The 25,497-nt window shown below is 42.9% G+C and overlaps 1 long non-coding RNA gene across 1 annotated transcript; it reads left to right on the top strand.

Moving 5' to 3' along the window:
• Positions 1–6,221: 6,221 nt before the first annotated feature.
• LOC108352488 (uncharacterized) lies at positions 6,222–14,904 on the top strand. Its single transcript, XR_005491942.2, has 3 exons — positions 6,222–7,706; positions 11,170–11,359; positions 13,699–14,904. It is a non-coding gene; the product is annotated as an uncharacterized LOC108352488 (long non-coding RNA).
• Positions 14,905–25,497: the final 10,593 nt, after the last annotated feature.

Raw genomic sequence — 25,497 nt, 5'->3', positions numbered from 1 at the left:
AGGGTTGGCTCTAGTGTGTCAGCTGCCTTAACTCATTCCACAATATCCATAACTTAACAGCAGCCAAGCGCCTCAGGATGAACTGAGGTTACACTGGTGGTAACCATAATATGATCCTTCCAACCTTCAGGAATGTCTTCAAGCCCCTCCCCCTCCAGATGGGGGCATTGCATAAAAATAAGCACCACAATTAAACTCGCCGCGGCAAATCCACAATTCTTCCTGTAAGTTATCTCCTAGCTCTGCACGAGTCTCTCCTCTGATAATACTCAGAAAAGAGAACAAAGTTTGTTTGTTTTAAATCTTGTAATTAACGTCGGTTTTGCTTACACTAATGGTTTCTCAGGGGGAAGGGAGCATGCATTATTAAATGCTGCTTAAGGAAAGAGAAATGTTTTGCATCAGTTAAAATCTCTTTGATTGAAAATGATAGAAAAGTCAACACCAAATGTCTTTGGCAGGAAAGTCATTTAATACTTCCTATAAATAATAAGCCCAGGGGAAGCAGATGTGATTCATCCAGCAGTCACAACAGATGCATGCCTCAGGGCCACTGTACTGTGAGGAGGTTCATAAATACGTTTTACTCCAGGATAGGAGAGATGGCTCCATAGTTCAGAGTGCTGGCTGCTCTGATAGAGGACCTGGGTTCAATTCCTAACACCCACGTGACAGCTCACACTAACCTATAATTCCAGTTTCTGGCCTCTACACACAGGTAAAGCACCCATACACCTGAAATAAAATTTAATAATTGAATGTTTAAATTAAAAATAATTTTACTTTAAAATTAAAAGGGGGAAACAATCATATGTTTAGTCTTTCTCTTTTGTTTCTTTGTTTCTTTCATTGCTTCTTTCTTTCTTTGTTTCTTTATTTCTTTCTTTGTTTCATCGTTTCTTTGTTTCTTTATTTCTTTCTTTGTTTCGTCGTTTCTTTGTTTGTTTCTTTCTTTAACCAAGAAAAGATACCCTAGACAAAAGTACCTGAAACATAAAAAGGTCCTAACATATCCCCAATGGGCAGAGCTGCCCCTGTAGCCTTAATTTCTTACCAAATACATCTTTCAATCTCCCTGCTATTTTACTCACTTCTATACTATTTACTTTGACGAGCTTCCTCTCCTCCTGTAATTTACTCTGTGGACTCTGCAGCGAGGACCCTATCCTCTTGAATCTCTCCCTCCTCCCAATATTTCAGCAGTGACTGCCTCAGGGACATTGCCTTTGATCCCCCTAGTCAAAATATTTAGTCATCAAAAGACGTCTCACTCTCTATGTGAGTGTCTCTTGTATAGCTATTTCATCTGTGTTGAAATATTCCTCCCTAGAGCAAGGACAAGGGCAAGGGTAAGATTCAGAAAGTCCACAAGACTTACAAGACTACACAATTTGAGCTAGCAGATGACTTACAAGTTTAGAAGAAGCATACTGAAGCACAATGCGAACTTTGGCTTTAGAGTCTAAAAAAGGACACCAGATGTGGGTCTATCATGTATGTATGATAGAGCCATAAGGTTGATGAGTGAAGATCCCAGGCCCTGGGATGGTAACTTCACTGTGAGCATGGGCCAGGCAAAGCAATGAGGCCTCATCAGCCACAAAGTTGATGTCCCTACCACTGCCAAAGTTGTATAAGCAGTGAGTGTTTGCTAGGAAGATAATCATTTGGAGGAGAAGGTTGCAGCTTTTGAGAACTGTTACCCATGCTGAGGTAAGATGTTCAATAGCGCAGGCGCCCCGGCCTCACCCATGCTCCTGTAAGCAACCCATCACTTACGCTTCTGCAAGTGTCTCCCATAAGTTCACTGGCTCACCAACTTACACCTCAATCTGCCAGCAGTGCCTTATGCAGAACAGGAGCAGGAGATCTGTCCACGAGTCCTCAGGAAACTCACATGTATATTAAACAAGCCTCCCAGACAGAATGAATGACAGGTGGATGCAGAAACTGAAATTTCATATCTACAATGCCAGAGCCCACACAAACTTGAAGCCCAGAGGGAAGCTGTCTCTTTGATTCTGATTGGCTCTGCCTGGATCACGTGCACACACCTGACTTGAATTAGAGGTTTGAGAAAGCAAGCCTTCATTTTAAGTTAAGACACAGTCATCCGAATTGAATTGCGGTGATTTTAGCTGTGGGGCTAAAATAATACATATTACTTTCATACTCTAGAATTTCCCTCTGATTAATCATACTCACTTCACTCTACGCACAGATTCTGTGTGGTGAGTTTTCACAGTTCATACTTCTAAACAACTTGATCATCAATTTTTTTCCTTATCATATTATTTTTTTCCTTAAAGTATTGTCTGTTCAAAAATGGTTTAGCATTGAAGAAAATGGTAAAAAATGATTTTACAATAAAAGAAAACAATATTGATGTGCATGGGAAAAGGCTATCGCTGTGACGTAGTTTGAAGAGGAGTCCTTCAAAAGAGGAGTCCCAGAAATCAGAGGGATCACGTGGTCACAACACTGTTTCCTAGAGATAACTTGGTGAAGCGTTTTCAGGTGGGAGGAGGTCTTCAGGAGATGCTTGTGGTGTCTAAATGTAACAAGATAGTGATAGGCGAACCACACTTTGTCTGAGGAGTCTTTGGTGTATCCGTAGGGAAAAGACAACTTTATCAGTGTGGAAGAGTGGAGATGACTCTTAAGTCCAGAAGCTGGGGAATTTTTGCACCAGTAAAAGCTGCATAGCCCCGTGAGGTAGATGAAGATGCAAAAATGTGAGGTTGGGAAGTCCTTAATATTGAACCAAGGTAAGAAAGAAGAGGTTTGAAAATGTTAACATGGAGGAGATTATGTTTTAAGTACTTACTGCCCTGGTTTTTAACTCTGCTGCTGTGGCAAGATGCCCTGACTAAAAGACACTTAGGGGAGAAAGGGCCTATTCTAATTCACAGTTCATGGTAGCTGGGAAGAGGGCAGGAGTCTGAAGTAGTCCCTCATCATTTCCACTCACACTTAGGAATGGAGAGAAATGGAAGGGCACGCGGTGCTCAGTTCTCAACTTACTTTGTCTACTCAGAGTCAATTTAGGGCCCTGCTTACAAAATGCTATTTAAGAGGCTGTCCCACAGAAGCTGAAGCAATTTGCCATTCCAGCCATCAATAGCCCATCAACTTCCTATTTTATGGCAAAAGGCCATTTTCCCCTTACTTTTGCACCTGGATGCTTGGTGACCTAAACTTCATGGAAAAGTCACATATGTCTGACGACTTCCATCTGACTAGAACCCTGTGACTGGGAAGAGATGGGATCCGGCAAAATGAGAGCTAAAATGGCCATGGGCTACCTTTAGTCCCTGACAATTGTCCTTGACGACCAACCTCTGTAGCAGACTTTTCAAATGCATTAGCTCATCCGACCATTGGTTTCTATCAACCCCACAGGTCAGAATGTTTTCAGGCAATATCTGAAGGCTGCAGCATAGAAGTCTCTGCTGGGCTCTACCCTGCCTGCCGAATGCTTCCTTCCGAAGATGAGTTTAAAACTTGACTCGTGCCTTTCTTTCATTTCGTGATTGTGCACAATCACATGTCTGCTTTCGTGTCAGAATATGTCAGTCAGACTGAGGAATCTGTTCCCCAATGGGGGTGCTTTGTCTGGCCTCAGTGGGAGAAGATGGGCCTAACCTTGCAGAGACTTGATGTACCAGGGTGGGGGAATACTGAGGGTGGCCCTCCCTTCTCAGAGGAGAAGGGACGAAGGGATGGGGTGGGACTCTGAGTAAGGGAGGTGGAAGGGGGCAACATTTGGGATGTAAATAAATAAGAACATGTCAGTCAGAACTACCTGAGTCTGTGCCCCTGGGCCCTTCAAGATTTTAGGTTCTGTGAGCCAAATCCCTTCTATTTGGCTCACATCAGACTCATTCTTTTCAGAGCGAACACTACACTTCATGCTGGCAAACCACAGACGTGAAGAGTTGAAGAAAGAGCAAGGGAGGTCTGTTACTTTGTTGTCCCTTGGCTCTGTCCCTCTGTAGACTCAACTCAGCTCTATGACAAGTGCTCTGAGGCTTGGGGTGGGACAAAGGTGCTCAGCCTGTGAGACATTTGACATATATGTGGTCTAAGCAGGAATGACGACAGGACACAGAGGCTTAGAGGTAAGGACACTACAGTGAAGGTGCAGCTCTCAGCTCACCAAGCCTATGGCCGTGACTTCAGCCTGTTACTTTGCACTTGGACCTCAGCTCCTACAAAGAGTAGTTTGGAGTAAATGCAGGTCAGAGTAACCTCTGCCCTTCTTCAGTGGGCTGCAGAGCCTCCTATCTGAGCATTGTAGTCACGAAAAGGACTTTGCGGAGAAGCAAATGAAGGCTGTAGTTCGCAAGCCTCATCAACACTGGTCCAATCCAGCCTCCTTTACCACCACCTAAGTCCCCATCCATCAGTCACTGGAGTGGGTGACAGCCTCCACATATGGTTCTTCATCTGTGAAATGGGATTCACAGCAGTATTTATCTCATGCAGTTTCACCTGTCACTGGGGCTGTCACTCTGCAAACAACCAACATGGCACTTCTCTTCCAGTTCAAAGTTTTCTGTGGGAGACTGGGAATGTTTTACATAAGAGGGCTTTGGCTACTGAGAAGTTGACCTATATTGCTTAACATTCCATTTTCTATCTGTATTGTATCTTCAAATAAGTGTCTCTTGGCATCCATTTCCATATTTCCTGAAACCACTAACCTTGGTCTTGTCTGTTCTTTAGTATACTGTGATATGTGCGGGACAGTTTTACATATTGCCATTAAGAAGTGCTGTGTGGTCTCAACTAGATGTGAGGTGTGTTTGTCCAATTCAATATGACAAGGTTTCCTGAAGTCTGATGATTTTAATTCATCCTCTCTTGGAATTTGCTGCTGTGGACAAATTCTGGATTTGGTCTTTGAGGATAAGAAACCTATAGAGAGAGATGCCTAGGCTGAACTCACCCCTCTTTTGGGCTTCCTGGTGGCACAGACATAGGAGGACACCCCATGACACAGGTAGAAGAACCATTCAGTTAAGCATAGCTACACTATCTGAGCCCAGATGTGGATTAAATACAATGCCTCATTTAACCATTATGGATTCTGGTATTGGGTCTGCAGGATTAGACAGCTGATCTGATACACATAAATTGTGTGACAGTTTCCTTTAAGATTTAAACATTACATTCTTCAGGGAAACTCCTTAAGTAGGAATGTAAACAACTCAAAATAACTCCAGGAAGTCCCTGAAACTGAACAGATTCACTAGGCTCCTCCTTTCCAGAATATTCAAGCTAAGAACCCCTTTCAGACAATCAAAATTAAGCTACTAAGATTTTGACAAGCTACAAATAAGACTCTGAGACAAAACCAGCTACCTGGGAGAAGTAGGATCCAGCCAAGTTGCCTGGAAGAAACTTAACCCAGAGTCACTTGGAAAGGACACTCTCCAACATGTTTTTTGAGCTGCCTGCAGGCTATGTGGTATGCTTCAGGTGAGCTTTTGTGAGCTATAAACCATGTTGGAGTGAGCTTTAGTGACACAGCTGTCATTGAGTCATTCTGTTCCTGTAAGCAACCCCAATAGAGCACACAGTGGTTCACCAAGTTAGACATTGGTGGTACCTGTACTCGGTCTGTCATTAGATCTCTATCTAGGATGGGCAGGTGTGTATATGTGTGTATATGTGTGTGTGTGTGTGTGTGTGTGTGTGTGTGTGTTGTGACTCAGTATAGAAAATTACAACAACACACAAAAGCACATGCACATATACATATGCAGACACACATATATACACACATATGCACACATGTACTCGCACGCATACACGTATAAATACATAAATACACACATATATACAACCATATACACATATACACAAGTACACATATGCACAAACATATACACAAAAACACACATACACAAACACATACACAAATATACATATACATAGACGCATACACACACATACACACATATGCACATGTGCCTTCTGAGCTAAAATATATATATATGTATATATATATGGGAGATAAACTTTAATCTCCACTTTATGAATCTATACATTGAGTTTCATAATTTTGTAGATATGAATATAGGCATGTAAAGGAAAATTCAGCAGCTGGCTCTGCTCCCGGGAAAAAGTCTTCAGACTGCCACCGGTTCCCTTGTTTCCACTTGACATTTCATAGCTGATTCTGTGTAAAAGGTTTTCTGCATTCTATAATCCGGTCACGTGTGTGTCAGGTGGTGGTGGAGAGTTTGTCCCAGAATCCTCTGCGGGAGTGCCACTCCTCTGGTCTCACAGCCATTCTCAGACCTAGAGTTACATTTCGGCTTTGGGCATGCACCACCTGTTGTGCTTTTGACTTTTTACACATCTATCTCCATGCTTTTAGTTTTTATTTTCTCAATCCTTCCTGAACTTTTTTTGCCCCATCTCTGCCTTATTGAAAACAGCCCCCTTTTTGTTTTCTTTCTTCCATTTCCTGGCTTACGCTGAGCAGGTGCTTCGTAGATGCTATATATCCATATGAATTAATTTGTTCACTCGGTTGTTAATCATTCGAAAACACATCTGCTGAGCTTAGGTCTTGAACGGGAGACTGCGGCTCATCCAGCTTGTCTGCTTAGAAGCTGTGGAGGCTGTGGTGTGGGTAGGTGTCTGTTACTAAAGGACAAGCAGGAGCCCTGGCCACAGGAAACACAGCTGGATTATTCACGGCACCCGATTGTATGCTCAGCCTTGGTCCCATCCCGTCTGCCTGTGCTGAGTCTGCTCGCTGTGTCTCTCTTTTCCAGGAGGCTTTGGTGACCTTGGTGACAACTGGCTCTCAGGTGTTTGCACCGACTGCTCTGTATCCCCACACTGCCCCTGCTCCTCAACCTCTCTGTCCACTCTCACCGTCCTAGCCTCTGTCTCTACACCTTCTGAGTCCACGGCATCTGATCTGAATCTTATGAGCAGTTGTCTCTCAGTTTTGTCTTCATTCCTACAAGGGTAAACAGGGCTCATGAGTCTATTTTCTCATAATCTCAGCCTATTTGAGATTGGATTATCAAACTCAGACTCAGGGGAGAATAATTCCAATTTGTAAACAACCCAATAAAAATACCTCCTTTTTGTTATATTTTTGTTCGTTTGTTTTGCTTCTTTCTTTGATGACATTTTCTTTCCAAAGTCAGGAAATCGTTATCTCTCCTGACAGGAAAATTGTCTCTTGAGTGCTTTTCTGAGCAGTCACTGTCTTCAACGATTGGCTTTTCTTACTCTGAAATACTAATCTTCACTATTAGCTTCCACCATCTTGTCTGAAAGCTTGTGGGCATCTGGGAGTAAGGTGTGGTCACCTGTAGTGCTTTGAGGCCATTCTGAGTGTCAGCAGTAGACTGTAGGGCCTGCTTTAAATACTGGTAAATAAGAGATTTCAGGACAGAAAGGACGGTGTGGAATCAGCTGTGGAAGATACTCCACTCTGTGGGAGATACTCCTCTCTGTGGGAGATCTGCCATAACTGACAGGATGGCATCTGTGGTAGAGAGCTATGCTCTGAGAAAAATGGCCTTTGTCTTCAGCAGGTTGGCTGTGTCTGTCTGAAGCAGGTGAACCATCCAAGTTCAGCAAGAGAAGAAGATGGACAGGGTCTTTGAACCCTGACTTAAGTAACCAGCCACCACCCACAGCCATTTGTATGCAGTTTGACCCTAAGTGCATGTGTAAGAGGATTCCTAGCATGTATGGGCTGGGAAAGATGAACTGAGGGATACTCCATGTATGTGGCTATGGGGAGCTAACCTGTCATCATCTATGCTGGGAGCAGATCTTTCAGCATGGCTGCTGGATGCTTTGAGGTCACCCACATTCCTTCTTGTGACCCCCACATCCATTTTCTATACAAATGCTTGATAAACTCATTGATTCGCCTTTGGTGGAGACGTTTACATCTCCCCAGGGGAAGGGTTTTCAGAATATTGTCATGCCACAATGCTGTTTCAAAGCTAGCTGTTTTCATCTGGAACCTTCCCAGCACCCAAGACAGGAGCACAAGACACTAAGTATAGGTTGTATTATACAACCTTTTCCTAACCTGGCTCTGGCAGACCTTTCCCTTCTCCCCAGGTCCCTCTGCCTTGCTAAAACCACTTAGATTAGACTCCTAAAGATGACTCCCAAGGTCTATTCCCTTATTTGGCCACTTCCTCCTCCTGAGGCTGACTACCATGGTCCAGCCATCAAAGTACTGAAATCCAGCAATCAAAAGCTCCCTACACTCACCTAATTAACATTCCCAGTTAAAATCAAATGCCTCATTCTAACTCAGGATTTCCCCTTTTACTTTCACAAACTGCCATTTACCTATGGACCTCATCTATCTCCTCTCTGTTTACAGCCAGTCCTTTGTCCTCTGGGACAAATCTACCTCCCCTTTTCCCCCTCTCCCTTATTCTTTTCCTGTTCTCCCTCTTCCTCTATCTCCTATCTTTGTTCCTTATCCCTGCCCTCTGACCTTCTGAGACAAACAGATCTCCTCTGTGTTGAGAACTGGTTTGGGTGGGTATCTTGAGCCAACTTCGAGATCCCTACATTGTAACTCAAGTGTACATTGTTAATCCTTCGACCCACCAGAATACCAACTCTACCATTTTGAGCCAAATTTAAAGCAAGCATTTATTAAATATTAAGTACCAACCAAGAGATTGACTATGGTGATGGTCATTCCCCCAGAATTCCCCAGATGAAATGACCTCAAGCTATGTGTTGAAGGGGCTTATAAGGTCAAATCTATTTGCCACCATATTTTCCCATGAGGCTTTGTTATTTTCCCAGGATTATAACTCCCAGCATTTGAGGAAGTTACCTGGTTCCTGGGCAGGTAGGGCTTATGGGTTGGTTTTTAGGCATTAAAACATGTGGGTTTGTACACTTCTATCTTAGTTACGGTTTTACTCCTGTGAATGGACACCATGACCAAGGCAACTTCTATAAAAACAACATTTAGCTGGGGCTAGCTTACAGTTTCAGAGATTCAGTCCGTTATCATAATAGTGGGAACATGACAGAGTTCAGGCAGACATGGTGCATGCAGGCTGAGCTGTGAGTTCTACATTTTCATCTGAAGGCTGCTAGCAGAATACTGGCTTCCAGGCAGCTAGGATGAGGGTCTTAAAACCCACACCCAGTGACACACCTACTCTAAAAAGGCAACACCAACTCCAACAAGGCCATAGTTCTAATAATGCCACTCCCTGGGTCGAACATATACAAACCATAACGCCATCCATTATTTACAAATATATACATTGCTCCCTAAAAGTTGTTTCCAACATTCTTTGTACTTCTGCAATAAGTTAAGGTGACAATTCTCAAATTTTGGTTTCTTTAAAGATACAGAAATATTATAAGGATATGTTTTTGTTTTAATCCTAGGTGTGGGATGTGGGACTGTTTCATAGCAACTGACCATGATTTGCTTCCTGCTCTGGCAGTGCCATGGTTTCACCAGCAGCAGATAGTTTCAGTGATTATGTGAGGTTTGGAATTCTGGGAACTTTTCAGAGGTTATATAAATGCTAGGGCCCTGAGAAGTAGGGTGGGTGGCAGTTCGGGCAGTTGATCATTGTGATGGCTGTGGCTTTAGAGTGAAAAATAGAAGGGACTACTGGGACAATTGATGCTGGTCAGCTAGAGGTAAGAAATTAGCTGTAATGAAGAAGAGACCAACATCACTGAGGTGAAATCTTCTGGGAACTATTTTCTGAGAGCACAAAGAAGCTGTGTTCCAGAGATGTCCAAAGTTGTACCTCATGCTGCAGCTGGACTTGGTAATATTGTAAGAGTCACCTCTGGTTTTGAAGGCATGGAGGGGTCATGAAGAGCAGCTGAGGCTTGACACTGTGAGAGGCCATGAAAGGCCATTGGTGAAGGTGCAGCCTCAGCTGCAGTTGATGGCTCAGGACAAAAGGAGTCAAGCAAAGGAGTTGAGGCTTGGCATCATGAAGACAGCCTATCAGAGGCTATTGTGAAGCCTCATAGTAGCAGAAGACTCCAGCATATTGGAGATGTCAGTACCATAGGATGATCACCAAGAACAGCAATGGCAGAAGAATGGATCGACCTTAGCTTAGAGTGCTTCAGAGGGCAGAGCTGGAGAAATGATGCGTGCGGATCTCAGACATTGAAACAGGAAACTGTAACACTGAAGATGCCTTGGAGATCCCAAGATGTTTGAGATGCCAGAGCTGTGAGCTATCTGCTGAGGAAAGCTGCTAATAGGGAGTGGAACCAGCCCAGGAGAAAGAAGTTTATTGCAGTCAACCAGGATGAAAAGGGAGTTGGAGATCTGAAGACTATTATGATATCAGACATGGAGATGTAGAGTTTGAAGTTTGCCCAGTTTCCTATCTTGGTTTGGGGATTCAAGGTAAAGTGATTGGATGAATCTCAGAAGAGACCTTGAACTTTAGGCTTTTAACATTGTTGAGATTGCTATAGACTATGGAGATTCTGGAAGTTGGACTAAATGTATTTTGCAGTATGCTATGTTTAGGTGTGGCCCCCATAACTCATATGTTTGAACAAGTCTATGGGAGCCAGGGAGTACAATGTGATGGTTTATCTATGCTTGGCCCAGGGAGTGGTCCTATTAGGAAGTGTGGCCTTGTTGAAATAGGTGTGTCACTGTGGGCGTGGACTTAAGACCCTCACCCTAGCTGCCTGGAAGTCAGTCTTTCACTAGCAGCCTTCAGACCAAGATGTAGAACTCTCAGCTCCTCCTGCACCATGCCGGCCGGGAGGCTGCTGTGTTCCCGCCTTGATGATAATGGACTGAAGCTCTGTAAGCCGGCCCCAACTAAACGTTGTCTTTTATAAGACTTGCCTTGGTCATGGTGTCTGTTCACAGCAGGAAAACCCTGACTAAGACAGTCGTTCAGGGAGTATTGCTTATGGTTTGTTAGTAGTCATGCTCAAAGAAGAAGGGAATTGGATTCAGGTCTCTCTCCCCTCCCCCATCCTTCTTTCTCTCCTATCTACTGATAGGGGGTGAAACCAGGAGGGGATTAAAGGGTGGAAAAATGAAGAACCAACAAAATAGCAAAGACAAGTTACAATAAATGGCTCTAAATCAATGGCCAGGCTGGAATGTGAGCTGATGGGAAATGTTTTCTTTCCCCTTTTTAGGAATGGAGTCTGTTCTCTTTCTTTACGAAAAGTTCGGGGAAGGGCCACAGGAGACACGTCTGGAAAACGCAACAAATTCACACTAAAGAGACCCGAGTTTTGTGCTATGTTTCTAATTATCTGTGCCCATATCTACCATATCTGACTGACCTCAAATACTGGATTTCTCAGGGGACTGCATTGGTGAATGGTAAACACCAACAAGGAAATACGCTCCCCAAGCTCCTTTGTGTCTTTGCAGTGTGTTTTTGGCAAGACCTCTATCCTTCTTCATGACTGTAGCTCTTATGGGTCTCCAGAAATGATACTATGCTGGATAGATTTATATCAGCTTGACACAGGCTTTGGCCATCGGAGAAGAGGAAGCCTCAGTTGAGACTATACCTCCATTAAGATCAGACTATGGGCAAGCAGGTAGAGCATTTTCTTAGTGATAGATGTGGGAGGGCTCAGCCCACTGGGGCCAAGTGTCACCCCTGGGTTTTGGTCCTATAATATGAGAAAGTCATAAGGAGCAAGCCAGTAAGCAGCACCCCTCCATGGCCTCTGCATCAGCTCTTGCTTCCAGGTTTCTGCCCCGTTTGAGTTCCTGTCCTGCCCCTTCAATGGCGGGCTGCAATGTGGAAGTGTAAACAAAATTAACCCTTTCCTTCCCACGTTGCTTTTGATCCTGCTGTTTCATCACAGCAGTGGTAACGTTGACTAAAGACAGATACTTTCCTCTTACTGACCTAATTCTTCAGGCTCAAGGATTTTGGCAGCTGTGTCCAAAGTCAGGACCCTTCCACAGGCCTGGAAAACCAAGCACTGAGTATCTCAATTCTGCCCAGCTATAGGCTTTAGTTATTAGTGAGGAATGACTTGGAAAGCAAGGTCACATAGAGTCACTTGGCTCTATGTGCAGACTCTCTCATATCTGGGGCAACCAGATCTTTGGGGCCTGCACTTAGCATTATAATACACAGTAAAAGACCAAACCTCAACACCTCCTCCTCTTGATACAGCTACTGGTAGAAAGGACAATGTCTCCTCCACTTCCTGAAGCAAGTTAATCACGGGGGACTAGGAACTGGTCAGGCAGACAGATACAAGCTTCTTCCTCAGCCTCATGACTGGAACAAAGGCCTGCCAGACTCTCTCTCACCAGCAGGGTCTGCCCTCTTGGACAATTGGTCCAGGTTTGTCAGACATGTTCAAGGCTGCACATGGTTACCTGAAGCTGTGGGTCTTTCTTTGTTTAAGTTCACTAGACAAAAATTTGGGGAAGAGTTCAGCCTAGCTCATTCAAGACTCTCAACCTCCCAGGGAAAGCATATTTTAGTTTTCCACAGGGAGAGTCCCTCTCTGCTCTGCAGGGAATCAATGACCCCTGTATCTTTGTGTCTGTACCCTTCCACTTTCAATAAACTTGGTTACCTGTTGCTGTTGCTTCCTGGTGCCTCTGGGGTTTCTCCTGCCTTTTAATTCTTTAATTGGCAGAGAAAATGAACCCAATCAAGACACCTAGATGGTAACATTTACCTACGTGTTAAAGAGCATCAGGGCTGTTAAGACACTGAGTGTTCTTCAAATGGCAGTGTGCAAATAGGACCTTTTATTTTGTTTTAATATAAAAGCTTTCTATTCATTTGATATTTTATTATAGCAACTCACAGGAATTCAGACTGAGGTTCAACGTATGATATCGATGGAAGGTTAGGGAGATGAATTCATTGAGATTTATTTAAGCTTCAAGAGGACCTGATGCCCCTTATCATCCCGAATCACATTACCTGCAGTGCCACAAATATTTCACTTAGTTCAATGGCAGGGAATTGTCAATCCTTTAGCTCTGGGTTTTAAAACCTGGGTTGTTGGAAAGCAGAGTGTTGACTTAATTTAGCACGGGAAGCATAGAGGTAGACAGAAGAAACTGAGACTGGGTACCAATAATTAGGCATTTCAGAGAATCTTGACAAGGACCTGTCAATTTTTCTGAAAAGAGTAGATAGGCCAGAAAGGTAATATGGAAGCTGAAAGAGAAAATTAACTTACATCTTTTTTATCTGCCATTCCTCCCACCACCAAGGGCCAATGTACTAGACACTTTGTTTTCTCTATTCGAATGGTGAGAAAGTTTTGGGGATCAGAGAGGTTAAGATCACCAGGGTCCCCAAGTGTCAGAGGAGTGACTCCAGCCATGATTGTCCACAGTCTCTGCTTCACTGCTTTCCCCATGAGGACAAGGATCATGGGGTCCTGTCGCCTCTCCCTACCTTGACCTCCTCCAACATAATTCCATAATGCTGTTACATGCAGTGTCAGCTCCACAAAGGCCAACATATTTCATGAGGTGCAGAATCTAGAGTACCACAGTGAAAGGCTGATTGGCCAAGTATTACCCAGTTCAGAAATGGTGTTTTACAGGCCTTCTGATCACAAGGGACAGAAAACTCTACCCAGGGTATCTTGAAGGCTATGCCAAGTACATATCTGGCTGGATCCAGTGGCTCGCATGTTTTCAGCAATAACTGTCTCTTCTCTTGGCAGTCGAGGATGGGGAAGATGAGTTTGATTATGACTCAAGTGGCAGAAGTGACTTTCCTGATTGCCTGCAGATTGATGACATGAAGGTCAAGGTGGAGGTGAGATCAACGACAACCAAGATGGCAACCGAGAAGAGAAATTTAGTCAGACTTTGGCAACTTTGTGAGTTCTTCTTTCATCCATCCTTCTCCACCCTTTTACTTCTACCCTTTCAACCCCCAAACGCCTGATAGAAGAGGAAAACTAATGGAGGGAACGGGGTTATGTTATTTTTAGACTACTTCCTACTGATTAGGGTTGTCAAGTTCTTTGGGGCAAGCTTGATCTTCACTGTTAGGGTATTCAATTTCTTCTTGTTATTGTTTCTTCTTTGTGCATGACTACTTAACAACCCATGACAAACAACAACAAAAAACCAACCAACAACCAACAGAAACTACCACATACCTCTTGGGGCATATCTGTATCTGTATCTGTATCTGTATCTGTATCTGTATCTGTATCTGTATCTGTATCTGTATCTGTATCTGTATCATCTGTATCTGTGTCTGTGTCTGTGTCTGTGTCTGTGTCTGTGTCTGTGTCTGTGTCTGTGTCTGTATCTATCTATCTATCTATCTATCTATCTATCTATCTATCTATCTATCTATTTCTTAAAAGTCTCCAGAATTCCAAACATTACACAATCCCAGAAAAATCTGCTGTTGGCAAAATTGCGCCCCTGCTAGAGTGCTAGAGCACAAGGCAAATCATGGTCAGCTTCTCTGGATAATCTGAAGCAGCCTCACATCCCATACCTGGGATTAAAACGAAAGCACATTATTATAATATTTCTATGTTTGAGTAAAGGTATGACAAGGAGGGAACATGTCCATACTATACTAGAAGATGTTACCACCGGTTCCAGGAGAAATCAGACTGTAGTTCTTAAGACCAAAGACTGTTCAACTGATGTGGAGGTGGAAGTTGACCCAAGATATAAAACATGTCCCAAATAAACCATTAGAGGTATGAAAAGTTAAAAGGTAATAGAGGAGGGGGGTGTAATCAAAGTATATAATAAGCATGCATAAAAATGTCACTGTGATACTCCTTGTCTTGTAGCTGTGACAAAATCACCTGACAAAGATTATTTATGGAAAGTAGAGTTTATTGTGACTCACAGTTGGAGTGTTCAATCCACCATGGTAGGGAAGGCATCGAGGCAGCGTCATGAGGCACCAGATCACATTGCATTTGCAGTCAGGAATTGTAGATTGGTAAATGCTGGTGCTTGGCTTGCTTTCTCCTTTATATTCCATCCAGGATCCCAGCCAAGGGAATGGTGACACCAATACTGGCAGCGCCATTCCCTTCTCAGTTAACTTAACCTATAAATGTTTTGACAGATGTGAAGTGCTCAGATGTTTGTCCCATCGAGTTGACAATCAAGATTCACCATCTGAGTCATAATGACACCCTTACTCTGAACTGTTAATAAACACTTGTGAAAGTGGAAGGATCTGGGCCATGGTGTTAGGAGAACAAGGAGAAAATTATAAACTAGGACTTGATGTTCTCCTTTCAATATTGTTAGTCAGAAGGTAGCCTGCAACATGTGCAGTTCATTCCATGGGAGATACACTTGTAGACTCTGACTTGTTTGTATAATTAAAGCATCCTTCTAGTGAATGCTAAAGCATCCAATTTAGTGGGATTACAGTATGCAGTTCTCCATGGTGGCTAATCCGTCTGTCAAACATAATAGCCATTTGGGACTGAAAGTACTTAATCCCAAGTGAATAGGCTTATCAGCTTGTCTCAGAAGGACAATATAGGAGTTCTCGGTAAAGAGATCTTTGTAATTATGAAGTAATTGTGCAATATCTTGTTATTAAATTTAAGCACGCATATGTATACATGCAAGTACACACACACACACAGACACACACACACACACACACACACACACACACACACACACACACACAAACACAGGAGACAGACTCAGAAGGCATTCAGTATTTCAGAACAGGACAGTTCTGGATTGTTGATTCCAGTGTCTTGTTCCAAAGCATGAATCAATCCTTTTAGAGAAAGCATCAGGCTTTGGACTAAACTGTGTGGATGCTACATGGACTACACAGTTTGTGTGATGCCAGGTCCTCAGAACAGTGAGACTCCTAGCTTCAGGGTTCCTTAATTTAATCGTAATGTCTGAGGCTTGCACCCCTGTGAGCTGCCAGATTTTGGATTCAGTGAAAAAAGACAACTTTAGAGTCACTTATCCCTTCCCCTATTTATTAAAGAGAACATTTCCCCCCATAGGATCATAAGGTCTGGACCATATGACCTCTGAATATACATGAAATCAAAACTCTTTTAGTCATGAATTTGGGAAATAGCTGTTGCAATTACACTGTGGTCAGAAAAATCTCACTGTTCATGAAGGGCTTTGCTTTTATGAGTTCAAGTTTAATAGTCTGGGGCTGAGTAACTATTAAAGACAGGATACAATGGGTCATATCAAGGTGATTTGAATTTGAAAGACATTCTTCAGAGGCTGAATTGTGGATTCCAGGGTGACTCTTGAATGAACAGGAAGGAAAGAGAGGTGGGGAGTGAGATAAAGAAAGGGAGGGATGAATAGAGGAGGAGAGTGGAAGGGCAATGTGGAACAGGAAAAAAAGAGGAAGGAAGGAAGAGATATAGACATACAGGGAGACAGACAGACAGACAGACAGATAGATATTCTTTCTGGCTTGGAGAGAAGGCTCAGAGGTTAAGAGAACTGGCTGGTCTTCCAGGAGATATGGTTTTGATTCTTAGCATCCACACGGCAGCTCACAATCTGTAAATCCAGTTCCAAGGGATCCAATACCCTCTTCTGGCCTCCCCATACACAAAGTACTGCATATGTTACAACAGACATGCTTGCACACAGAAACCCAAACACATAAAATAAAAGTAAATTAAAAAAACAAACTGCTAATTCCAGTTCACCCTCACAGAGAGGATGCCTACTGTAGCTATCACATTTTTATAGAACAGTTTGTGAAAAGACAGTTTCTGACTATATTCTGAATTCATCAAAACAACAACCAAACTCAGAACCTCAGTAACTGGGCTGGAGACACAGAGCATGTGTCTCTGAATGTAAGGTCCTGGGTTCAATTCTCAGAACTGAGAGGAAATTGCTTTGAAACAATGAGAATTAATTTCATACTTGTGCTGTGATTTGTGTGCCCTTTAAGGTATAGAGATTTTATTTATTCTAATCATTTGGATGCACAAAGTAAATGAAGCCTACCATCTCAAATATTACTGTAGAAAAATTAAAAAGCCACAAAGAGCCTTCAGTCTGCATGTATCATAAGACCAGAATAAATCCCATCTACCCTTCTTGATAGATCCAGAAAAGGCACTTGATAGGATCCAGAACACCTTTAATATAAAATTAGTCAATGCAGGATGCTGGTGAAATGGCTTAGCACTTAAGAGCACTCACTGCTCTTCTAGAGTACTCCAGTTTGGCTCCCAGCACCCACTTCCTGTGGCTCAAAGGTAGAGCACTGTTATGGTTTAAATGGGAATGGCCTTCATAGACTCATGTGTTTAAACGCTTGTTCCAAAGTTGATGGAGCTGTTTGGGAAGGATTAGAAGGTGTGGCCTTGTGAAAGGAAGTGTGCTTTGGGAGGTGGGCATTGACGATTTTCTGACGATTTTTATATTAAAGAGCTTATGGATCCTATCAAGTGTCTCTTCTGGATCTTTCTGGAAGGATATATGAGATTTATTCTGGTTTGATGATAGATACATGCAGGAGAAGGCTCTTCAAGGCTTTTTAATTCTTCCACAGTAGTATTCATTCACTTTGTGCATCCAAAGGATTAGAATAAATAAAATCTCTATACCTTAAAAGGTCCACAAATCGCAGCACAAGTAAAGGCTCCTGCCATTGTCAATTAGCTCTCTGTTTCCTGTTTGTCGATTGGGATGTGAGCTCTCAGCTGCTACCCCAGTTCCATGCCCATACACCCGATGCCATGTTGCCTACCATGACGCTGAAGGACTCCTACCCCTCTGGAACCATAAACTCAGTTGAATGCTTTCTTTTATAAATTACCTTGGTCATGGTATTTTATTATAGCAATAGAAAAGTAACTTCAGAGCTTGCTGTTGACCCTCCCCATTTAGAGGTGGAAGGAAGGGGAGGAAGAATCATACCAGTGCATTAAGTCACCCTCTGAGTGGCACAGAACCCTCATGGGTGCAAGGCTGGGAGGTTAGATCAGACTCACCTTCATACCAGACACCAGCACTTGAATTTACTGTTTTAAGATCCTGACTTCCCTTTGGTCTGGACTAAAGGGACCTGTGGTGGTGATTAATCACACCCAGATATTATTCTTGTATTTTTTTTTATATCCCCTTATCTGAAAAGAGGGCATTCTAGCTTTGCCAGTGTGAACTCATAGTCTTTATTGTTGGCCTTGTCAGTCCTATAAACCTCGAGGGCAACAGCTACTTACATGTCAGATGGCCGGCTCTCATCTTGTGTACTTTGAAAGCCTGTTCCTTGATAAAATTCTACAAGTCAAAAGATCAATGCTTAGTAGTTATTTCCCATTTCTTAACTGTGAAAGTTGCTTAAATATCTTCAACTGGATTGAATGACTTTTAATATGGCTTTTGTTTGCCAGGCATGGTGTCATACATATATAATCCCAGCAGGCAAGGCACTGAGGTAGGAGGATTATTATTTTGAGTGCTATCCTGGTCTACGTAGCAAGTTCCAAGCCAATTCCATTGTCTCAAAAGGCCTGAGGTTGAGATTGAATCTTGCTTTGCATGCACAAGGCTCTGAGTTAGATCCTCAGCAAGAGAAGAAGATGAAAAAAAAAAGGCTGGTTTATTATTATGTGACTGATCGGAGAATGAACTAAATGGATCTAGAAAACGGAAGAAATCTTATGCACGCAATCCATTCTAACTGTGGCTCATTTAAGACCCTATTACTTAAGAATAATGAACTTACACAAAAGACTTTCTAGGTTGCTATAGTGACTACAGGGGTGTGAGCTGTAGGTGAGAAGAAATCTGTGGGTTTTAATTAATTGGCACAAGGGGATGTCATGCTTCTAGGAGGGAAGTCCCTTATTTAAACAGATTTATTCACGCTTGCTCTTCAAGAGCTCATAAACCTCTTCCCTTAAAATTTCCCCAGGGTCTGAATGGAAGGACACATCATGAGACCACTGATTTGATTTGTGACTATGTGCAATTTGTAACATTATTGTGTATGTGAGTCCCCTAAGCGTCTGTGCTAGTGTGCTTGGTCCTTGATGGGGGAGCCCTACTCAGACTCAGTTCTGATTCCCCACAAGTGCGATGCACACTGGGGAGTGTCTTCAGATTTGTGTGATCAGGCAAGGGAGTCTGATGTGTACACACTAAAGTTGTTTCTTTGGATTTTATTTCATGTGTCTGTATTTTGTTGTGGGAGGTACTTCTGAAGTTCCCATGAGCTCGAAGGCTCCTGGATGTAAGATTCATGACTTCCCTGCTTGGACAAAGCTGATGTTCACTGCTATTGGTGACAGTCTTTGGGGTGGGAAGTTTTTATTTTCCTTGCTCGTGTGCGGGTTATCAGTGGTAAGGCTATCTGCCATTAGCTGGTGGAGTTTTGATTCAAACCTCTCACATATATCTAAAATAAGACCTTTTCTCTTAGGATTTTTATCATTCAACTGTGTTGAACACTATTTTTCAAGTATTGATTGACTTAGAAAGGGGGGGGATGGTGGTAATGGGGGGAGGATTGGGAGGGGAACACCCATATAGAAGGGGAGGGGGAGGGGTTAGGGGGATGTTGGTCCAGAAACCGGGAAGGGGGATAACAATCAAAATGTAAATAAGAAATACTCAAGTTAATAAAGATGGGGGGGAAAAGAAAAAAAGAAAGGACTGAAAGAGCTTGAAGGGGCTTGAGACCCCATATGAACAACAATGCCAACCAACCAGAGCTTCCAGGGACTAAGCCACTACCCAAAGACTATACATGGACTGACCCTGGGCTCCAACCTCACAGGTAGCAATGAATAGCCTAGTAAGAGCACCAGTGGAAGGGGAAGCCCTGGGTCCTGCCAAGACTGAACCCCCAGTGAATGGGATTGTTGGCGGGAGGGTGGTAATGGGGGGAGGATGGGGAGGGGAACACACATAGAGAAGGGGAGGGGTAGGGGCTAGGGGGATGTTGGCCCAGAAACCAGGAAGGGGAATAACAATTGAAACGTAAATAAGAAATACTCAAGTTAATAAAGATGAAAAAAAGAAAGAAAGAAACAAAGAAAGAAACAAAGAAAGTGGCTGAGGGATAGAGCAGTTTCTATCTTACGTCATTACAGAGACTGCTTCTCCTCAACAGATCTCTCAGGTTTCCCTTCAGCCCAGAGGCTACAAAGTAATGTGACTCAGGTCCCAACGGTGGGATCTAGATCCCTTGTTGATATGATAGTGCCAGCTTCTTACAGCTCAAGAGAAGATCGCCTCACACATAGCATCCAATGCTAGTTAAAGACAAGGGCTAAATCTCACGCTTCATTTCCTGAGAACCCATAGAGCAGGGCTTTGCTATTTATCCTTCTAGTGAGAAGAAAACTGAGTCAGAAAGCCCTCCCATTTCCCCCAAACAGATGTCTCCTAGGCCATGAAAAATGGTGGAGGCAAATATGTAAGCAGATAAGCAAATTAGGAGTTGTTGGTGTCAATAGCAGAGTACATAAGATAAATTAGGAAGAACAAAGAAGCAAGCGTAAGACAGATCAGCTTCCAGGAGCCAACATTCCAAGCAAGGGGTTCGGGGAGATGACTGTAGCTGGACAGGGCAGTTCAGAGATAAAGGACAGGTAAGGGAGGATCTTCAAAGGCACGAGATGGGTTTCTCTGAGAAAGAACAGAGATGCTGCACTCTGGCAACACTGAAGGATTGTGTCAATCCAGAGCCATTTGTTTATCCATTCATCCAAGACGTGTCCATTGTATCTACTACGTTCTGATGCTTCCCAAGTGATGGAGATATAAATTTTAATATGGCCGACAAGATCCTTGACTTCATGTTGATTCTGATTTACTAGAAGAAACAGATGAATAAAGATCCTTATTTATGAAGCAATTATAAATACTTAATTATAAAGTACAATAGAAAATCTAACAGGAGGTGTCAAGTGTCCCTGGGAAACCTGAGGCAGAGGAGGGAGAGAGGTGGTGCTCCAGTGAGTGACAGGTTCCTGTAAGACCACCAGGCAGAGTTCCAGCAAGCAGGTGACTTAGGAGGGACATCCTAAAGGAAAACCAGAGATGACAGTGTGGTTCTTTATTCTTGCAAAGCAAGCATTTTACCAAGGAACCCATCTACCTGGTCCCTCCATTACCAGAATTTAACTCAAGAGGAATATTCTAAATGCTTTATTAAAAGCAGTAATGTGGCTAATAAGAGAGAGCATGCACTCCAGAATACTCTCACGTGCAAGAAAAATGTACACACGCTGTCACAGTTAAAGGGAGTAAGAAGCATAATGGAATTTAAACCCATCATTTGCAAAAAAATAATAATGATAAAGCAAAAAAAATCAATGACCTTTATAATAGAAAAAGAGAGAAAATAAATGGGACCCAAAGCTCATTCTTTGGAAGGATCAATAATGTTGATGAATGAACTATAATAGGAGAAGACTCGAATTATCAATGCCGGGGAAGAGCTAGATAACTTCACTAACAAGCCGAAGATGCTAATGTGTTGATGTGAGATGTTGTAAATGACTCTATAATCAAACTCTGGACACTTGGCAGAGGCAGATGCATCCCCTGAATGACACGAATCACAGAGCCTATCCTGAAGGAATACATCAGCTGAGTATGAATTTAAATCATGGCATCCGATGCTGTAAACAGAGGCAAATCTGGACCCAGAAACCTTAACCCTGCACACTACTGCAGATTTTCTCAGCCAGTAGGATCGCTGTGTTCAATGTGATCATCCTCATACACACAGATTAAACATAGTTCTCACCCTTCATCAAAGAAGCTTCCTCTTGGATCACAGATCGAGGCTACTATGGAGATACAATTGGCCAAAGTGCAGAGATTATGTGAAGGTTTAAGGAAAACATGACATCCGCCCACAGTCACCCTTGTACATTACAGAAGATGGGGGAGGCAAATGCCCAACAGAGCAAAATGCTCTAATATTTACCCCAAAGGTAGACCTTCCAAGAAGAGGAACTTCATTCTGGTGCTTTAGTATAAGTGAGAAAATGGTCTACAAAGCCATATCAAAGCCAGCACTGCAGAAAATGACAATACTTTATAATTATGCCAGCTTTATTTCAGAAAGCCAAGACTGGCTCAATATTCATAAATCAATGGATATGATTCACCATCTCTATAGATTAAAGAAGAAAAACACACAGCGTGTCAATTAGATGTCCTAATAGCATCTGACAAAGTCTAATATCAATTTATGACCAAATAAAACTTACAAACTAGGAATAAAACAAATTACTTTATCTTGCAAAAAAATCCACAAAAATATTATGTTTAATATGATGATAGATGGTAAAAGGCTGAAAATTTTCTCAGAATGGGGGAAAATGCCAGGGTATCCATTATTACTCCTTATTTTCAAAACGGCATTAAAATTCCTACCCAAAGTATAAATAAATAAAAGGCACATAGATTTCAAAGAAAAAGAAAGTTCTTATTTTTAAATATCAAATCAACGAACAAAGGAGAAATTTTAACAAGGTTATAATGCCCATTATCAATATAAATAAATTAAATGTTATTTCCATATGGTGGTGATGAGCCAATAGTAAAATAAATGCAAAAGGAGTACTGTGACGATAGTACCCAAAACATGAAAATACACAGGCACAGACTTATCAGGATGTGTATGGAATCCATGTATACTTATGAGAGAAATTAAAGTTCTGTACTTGTGTGGTACAAGGCTCCAACAAGAAATCACCATATCTACCCAGACACATTGCAGACCCAAGTCCATTCCCACTTAAACCCCCAGAGCTCATGTAGATATCAGCATGATGATCAAAACCACCTACAGAAGGGCTAGAGAGATGTCTGTGCAGTAACACTAGATGCTCTCACAGAAGGACCTGGGTTTGATTCTCAGCACCTACAAGGTGACTCACAACCATCTCTAACTCCAGTTCCAGGAGATCTCTCTCTCTCTCTCTCTCTCTCTCTCTCTCTCTCTCTCTCTCTCTCTCTCACACACACACACACACACACACACATTCTTTCTCTCCCATTCCCTCTCTCCCTCTCCCTCCCCCTCCCCCTCCCCCTCTCTCTTTCCCTGTCCCTGTCCCTCTCCCCTTCCCTCTTCCTCTCCCCTCTCCTCTCCTTTCTTCTCCACCTGCTTACACACACACACACACACACACACACACACCCTCTAGACACTAGGCTCACACTCTGAAGTGAGACTGTCATGTTATAAAGAGCACTGCTTAGAATAGCAGACCCCAATCTTCTATTCATCCCAAGACCCAGACATTACACAGGAGTTTTGACCAAAAGTCCTAATTGTTAATTTGTTTCAACTCTACTGCTTTTTTCCCTCCCTTTTAAAATTTTCCTTTGCCTTGTTTCTTTCTCTTTTGGACTCTTACTGCTGTGGGTTTTCTGTAACTATGACTAACACCACAATCAAAAGCATTTTCAAGAGAAAGGTGTTTATTTATTACACATTTATGCCACAGGATATCAACAAAGAAACTTGAGGCAGGAACTGAAGTAGGAGCAGAGGCAGGGGCCATGGAGGAAAGATGTTTGCTGGCTTGATCTCTGGATTCCGCTCTCTAATAGCTCGCTCTCTCTCTCTCCCTCTCTCTCTCTCTCTCTCTCTCTCTCTCTCTCTCTCTCTCTGTGTGTGTGTGTGTGTGTGTGTGTGTGTGTGTGTTGGAGGGGGTGGTGAATGTGTGTAGGTGTTTTGCCTGCATGTACTTGTGTACCAAATTCACACAGTGCCAAAAGGAGTCAGAAGAAGGTGACATTTCACATAGGACAAGAGTTGTAGACCCTTGTGAGCTGTCATGTGGACATGGAAACTTGATACCAGGACTCTGGAAGAGGAACCGGTGCTTGTAACTGCCAAGCCATCCCTTCAGCTCCTCTATACAGCCCAGACCAACTAACTACCTAGGAATGGTGCTGGACAGAGTGATTTGGGACATCCTTCATCAATCACCAGTTGAGACAATTATTCACAGGAATGCCCACAAGACTCTCTCATTCATTCCTAGGTACCTCAAAGCTGAAGGTAACTAGAACAAATACCAAACGAAGTCACCAAATGAGGCAGAGCCAAATGAGAGGTGTCCTGAACTTAAGACCTGTTCTTATGTCACATTACCTCCTCGGTGTGCTCATGTTGTCCTTTGAGTGAGCTCTTTCCTTCTCACCCTCTTCTACATTAATAACAAGAGCGATGATATGTGGCAATCAGAGGTTTAGAATGCAAGGATGCCCCACTTCTCCAACTTCAGGGAGCATCCAGTATGGGCAAGACTTGTCTAGGTTATCCCAGTAGCCCTGTCCAACACCAAAGTCCTTGGGAAGAACCAAAGATATTATAAGTAGCTCTCTTAAGAGCACAGCAAGAATTCTCTCAGGTCCCAAAGAGAACAGCTTCATGTCTTTGCATAGACAAAGGTGGGAGAGGTGAAAGGAGACACAGAGTGGGAGTGAGGGGGACACATGAGAGCATCTGTCCTTCTCTACTGGTCCTCTGTCCATCCTGTCATGTCAAATTAGCCATCCCAGTAGGGCTGTCAGCACTCAGTATGCTATTTACTGAAGCCATGCCTTTCCTGGAAGTGGCTTCTCTACACCCCTCCCCAAAGATTCTACTCTCTAGTTTGAACAGAGAAATAGGCATCCAAGCTGTTACTATTCCACCCCAAAATCTAGCTCTTAAAGTGCACATACGCACACACACACACAAACTCCCACACATCCTCCTGTTTCATAGATGAAAAACCTAATAGCAGAAATAACGTTCTCAGTTCATCAAAGCGCACTGGTAATGCCTAAAGGGTGAGCGCTTTTTAAATCTAAAAGACTTATAAAAGATAGAGCAGGAACAGAAAATAATTAATATTTATAGACTCAATTACATAGAAACGGAATTTCAGTGAGCATGCCAGCTGCCAAATGTTATAAGGTCCTCCCCCTCGTCCCAGCTTCTAGAATGTAACTTTAAAAAAAAAAAACCCACACATAAAAGTAATTCCAACCTAATTCGATTGTCTTCCCACACTGGGTTTGGCAGACTCTTACAGCTGGTTTCGCCTAGAAAGCAGACGGATGGACGAGCCCACAGTATGGGCGTAGCAGGATTAAATGACCACTTTCCAAAAGTCGTGCTCCATTGCTTCTCTTGCTGGGTTTTTCACAGGTCTCGCGCCAAATGGCCTCTGACAACATCCCTCTCTCTTCATCATCAGGATCTGTCAAGACAAATGCCAGCCTCCAGCTTTCAACTCACAGCGGTGATGAGCATTTTCCCCACAATAAGCATTTTGAGAATATCTTTAAGACTTTCGGTCATGTCCAGTCTTTTACCACCTTTCCCCAAGCATGCATTTTACCTCCTTTAGGAAGATTAGAGACTGAAGCAGTTTTGAGTAATTATTTTGCGCATGAAAGCCAGCCCCGTTTCAAGATAATGAAATGAAGGCAAATTGAAGAGCAGATGCTCCTGGGCCTGACTCACCTCAGCCTGGGGTCTGTGCACT

Source organism: Rattus norvegicus, chromosome 12 (genome assembly GCF_036323735.1).
Source record: "Rattus norvegicus strain BN/NHsdMcwi chromosome 12, GRCr8, whole genome shotgun sequence".
NCBI lineage: Eukaryota > Metazoa > Chordata > Mammalia > Rodentia > Muridae > Rattus > Rattus norvegicus.
Note: the sequence above shows the minus strand (reverse complement) of the source record. Positions and strands in the feature narration are given on the sequence as shown.